Here is a 4,657-nt window from a genome sequence, read left to right as displayed (position 1 = left end):
TGGTGGTGCTGGGAGGGAGGCACAGGCTGGGTTGGAGCAGCAGCACCTCTGCCAGATGCAGGCGGTGGGGGTGAGGGATGGGAAGGGCTGGCTGGGCATGCACAGGGGACACCACAAGCACAGCTGCTTCCCTTCCCCTATTTCTGGGCACTAAAATAAACCAAGTTCCCACTCAGCTCCATCCCCTCCCTAGAAAGTATTTAAAGACAGAGAAACAGATGGGGGGGTGACCGATGGCAGGGGAACACGCACGTCCTGCAGGGCCTGGCCCAGGGGACCCTCCTCCTTGTGCTTTGGGGTAGGACAAGCACCACGTGGGCTGGGGTTTCCCAGCAGTGGAAAACACACCTCAATCCTACATTGCACATTGCTCTTCCCTAGCAGACAGGCTCCTGCTTGGAGGCTCCAGGTAGATGTTCACAGAGGGCAGGAAGGGCTCCTGCGGTGAGTATCTCCTCTGAAACTGCTGTGTTTCCACGCTGAGGCTACACTGTGTCTGAAAAAATGCTTCTTTACTAGTCAAGAGGGAAGGTGAGCACAGAGGATGGCTTGCAGAGCACCAAGTGAAAGCAGTCATTTACAACCTCATTTGACCTGTACATGACAATTTTTTCCCCAGATGGCCCATTTGCATGTACCATTCCATCCAGTGTCCCACTCCCCACCTCTTTCTGGCTTCATTTGCACTTACCCAGCTAAAGAACAAAAACATCCTCTGGGCAGAGAGTAGAAACCTTGTTAGGAAACTCTGTGTCCCTTTGTGCCTCTTGCTCCATGTCCCAGAGTGGGAAGGGGAGGGAAGTGGCTGCTGATAAGGCTTGAGACCATGGAGAGCTGGCCTGTGCCTCCAGCAACCACCACCCTGGTTACCAGCTCTCCCTGATGGTACCTTGCTTTTGTCCTCAGGGGAGTTGGCTTTTTCTGAGTGTTTCCCAACTTGCAGCTCTTGATGCCTTTTCATCAACTGTGGCAGAGCTGGGTCAGCACTTCACATCCCATCCCCATGCTTGAAATTTGGAGCTAAACAAAAAGGAAAGGGAACAGAGTTGGAAACTGTAAAAGCTTCGTTCAGGAGCAGCAGCTCTGCTCTGCCAGGTCTTCTGGGTACCTGCAGGAACCAAAGGCCCTCCTCACTCCCAAATTTTGGACATTTTTCACCTTCCAGCTTCCATGACAACCCACTCTCAGGTCACACAGGCAAATTTTATTTTTTTACCTCTGAGGTCTGGTTTCCTCCCTGTGTCTGAACTTCACAGAGTTCCCCTAAAAAATGGGACCCTACTGACCCACTGCCCTGGAACTGACCAGGATCCCAGCCGGGCTGAATTGTCCTTCTCCCTGGAGCCCCATGTGGGTGGTGGGGAGGGTGTTTTGCCACAGGGCTTCACTGATCCATGCTGACCGACAGGGAATGCCAGGACTGAGGGAGCTCAGTTTCACAGTGGCCCCAGAGATCATGTCCCTGCAAGCATGTGCCTTTCCACATCACATCTTTCCTACCCCAGCTCCTCAGCCAGCACCACAGCAGCTTTCCCATCCTTCTCCCCCTACAACAGGCTCAGCAAATCCCAAATCTCATCCTGGCAGATGCCAGTCCAGCCTGGGCTCCTCATAGCTGATCCCTATTTCCTGGACCACTTTCCCCAGCCCTGAGCTGCATCACTGGGTTTCTCTAGCAGCCTCAATACCCCCTCATCTCAATTCATTGCCTTGGAGGGTACTGGTTTCCCCTTTTCCCAGCTGCTCTGCTGCCTTCCCACCATCCTTGTTCTCCCCTGCAAGCCCCCACACCTTGCCGAGTCTATCCCTGGAGCCCCTAGGGTGCTGCCATGAGAGACAACAGCAACTCACCAGCATTAGGACCTCTTGGTCCTAGGCAGGGGCTGTTCATCTGGGAATGCCTCCATGGGGTCTTCAGCAAGGTCCTGGCTTGCCTCCAGAGGCAGGCTCCTCTCTGTAGGGAAGGCTGTGCTCTGGAAATGACCTGCCTGGGACAAGCGGCTCTGACAACCAAAACGGGTGACATCCCCACCAGGCACTCTTGGTGCTCCCACAGAGTCTGGCCATGGGATGGGGACCTGCAGGGATTGTGGCACACTCCCTGCCCTGCCTGCACCACCAGCAAGATGGCACGTGGCCAGCAAGGCCTCCAGTGAGCCTGTACGGGACACAGGATCCCTCACCCAAGCTTGCATGGATGCTTCCTGGAGGGCAGAAGATGCTGCAGAGGGCAGGAGGGCTTGGGGGTCCAGCCAACAAGGCCATGGGCAGGAGCTGTGCCTGAGGGGCCCTTGGTGGCATGGGCTGCCCACAGCAAAGGATGTCTCTGTGCAGGGGATGCTGCTGCTGCCCCACAAGCTGCTGCTCGACCCTGAAACAGGGATGCTGACCTAGATACAGGAAATCTGACCTGCATACAGGGAAGGGAGATGCTTGGGAGAGCTGGAGCAGCACCAGACTCCCCTGTGCCTGGGCACACTGCTGTGGGGGACCCTGGGGCAACCAGTCCCCTGTGCCCCAGTGTTCTCCCACAGGGCTCAGCCCCATTGCAAGGCACTGGGTTGATGGTGTCCCACTTCATCAGGAACTGGATTTTAAACAAATCCTGAAATAGGTGATTGCAGGAGAGCAGATGCAGCCATGTTATGGGGCCATTTAAGGCAGGAGATGGTCTCGGAGCATGGAAAAATTCCACAGCTGGAGCTGAGCCAACCTCCCCTTGAAGAACATTCCTGCAGAGGGAGGGTTCAGCTCCAGGGTCAAAGGGGAAGGCTGGGGGATTGCTTGACAGAGAAATGAAGCCCGAGTGTCCATAGCTGCTCTCACAGGCAGCCCCATCCATGCCACTGTCCTAGGCCCACAGAGGGATCCAGCTCCACCACAGCAACCCAGGAATTGCAACACAACCCTTGCAGGTGCTGCTTGCTGTGGAGGAACAGTGAGGACAGAACCTACACCACGAGGCAGCTGGCAAAGCTTCTGGTGCCATTGCAGACCTGCTGCTGGGGCAGCCTTGTCCCCTGTCGGGTGATACTGGTGGGATGCAGGTCAAAAGTCCAAGCTGAGGGTCACCAAGGGGTGCAGGATCTGGTCTGTTCAGCTCAAGCAAGCTCACACCCTAAGCAGGCTGTGCTGTTTAGTTATTTCAAAGTCTACTTCATGGCACATGTGGTGGTCCATGTAGCAGAAACAGCTGGAGGCAGCCTTGAGCCAGTGGTGGGGGTGCAATGCTCTCCATAGTTTGATATTCATGTATCTCCAGTGGAGACCCAGATCAGTCATAGCTATTTCAGGCACAGCCTGTCACCTTTTCCAGCCTTCCTTCCAAACAGCTTTAGCTGTATATTCAAATCTTTAGAGGCCGGCAGAAACTAAACAACTCCACAACGGGGCCCCTTTACAAAAGGCATGGAACAGCCAAGCTGACAGGCCCTCCATCTGTAGTCCCATAGTGTCTAGCTTCTCATTTCTGTACTTCAGCAGAGGGTCTCGGCACTCACCATCTTACAGCCACTCTAGAGGTCAGTGGCACTTGGGTACATTTAATTGTGAGGTGAGGAAGGTCTTGCTCCACAGAATCCAGAGCAGGAATTAAATATGCTCACTAAGGGGTTTTGCATCATTGACCTTAGCTGCTGCTTGTTCCCACCAAGAGAGCCCTGTGAGCCACATGGCCCCAGGAGGACTGAGGGGTGACTCCACGGTGCACGTTCCCCTCTCACAGTTGGGGATGGATGGTGATGTGGCTGGTCCCGTGATGGTTCTCGTGGCAGGTCCCACTAGGACTGTTGTGCAGACAGGTGAGTCATTCCCTTACGGGACAAAGTCTGGGCCAGGCAGGCAGGGCTGAGCTGCCCTTTGGACCACAGGGTGGTAGTTCACACTGTGGCAGAGCACACGCTGTCCCCTCCCATAGGGACAGAGCAGCAGCAGCTGCTTGAGCCCACTGGGGCATCCCAAGCACTGAGCAGGTCTTGGCACTGCCAGGGTTGCAGAGCCAGCACCGGGGTGATCCCCTTGTCTGGTGACTGGGCTGGGGGCTGCAGCTTTTCTCTGCTGCCACCATGGCTGGCATTACCCGGCATGGCTCAGGGCTGCTGCAACTCACACAACCTCTCCCTGCTTCTGAGGGGGCTTTAGTAGCCTGCAGCAGGGGAGATCTCAAGGGGTGCAAGAAGCACCCCTTGCCTCTATTCTCCCCCATCCACTGGGGTTTCCGATGGATCTGACCACATCAAGACAGCACTGCATCCCAGCCACAGCCCACTGTTCCCAGTCCCTATTTAGGCCCCATAACCCATCACAGTTATGTGTAGGAGCCCAGGGCCAAACCAAACCAAACTGCTGTAACCCCCTGGCAGCCCATGGTACATGGCATTCCTCCTCTGCAGGGGCCACAACACTTCCCAAGGGAGCAGAGGGGGGCATGCTGGCCTCCAAGACTCTCTCTTGCATGCCCCAGCTTTACTTTGTGACTTTGGGAGAATGACATTTTGTTCAAAATCTTGAGTTCCCAGGCTTGGGGGGGATGCCAGCAGTCGCTGGAGCTGGCAGCACTCCCTGTCCCTGTGGGCACCGGCTTGTGCACACACAGACACAGGCAGGGGGGCACATACATGGTCCTGTATCAATCACAGGGATGGGGGGTTTTAGGTAT

Source organism: Chaetura pelagica, unplaced genomic scaffold, assembly GCF_000747805.2.
Source record: "Chaetura pelagica isolate M959 unplaced genomic scaffold, ChaPel_1.0 scaffold246, whole genome shotgun sequence".
NCBI classification, from domain to species: domain Eukaryota; kingdom Metazoa; phylum Chordata; class Aves; order Apodiformes; family Apodidae; genus Chaetura; species Chaetura pelagica.
This window is presented reverse-complemented; position numbering follows the sequence as displayed.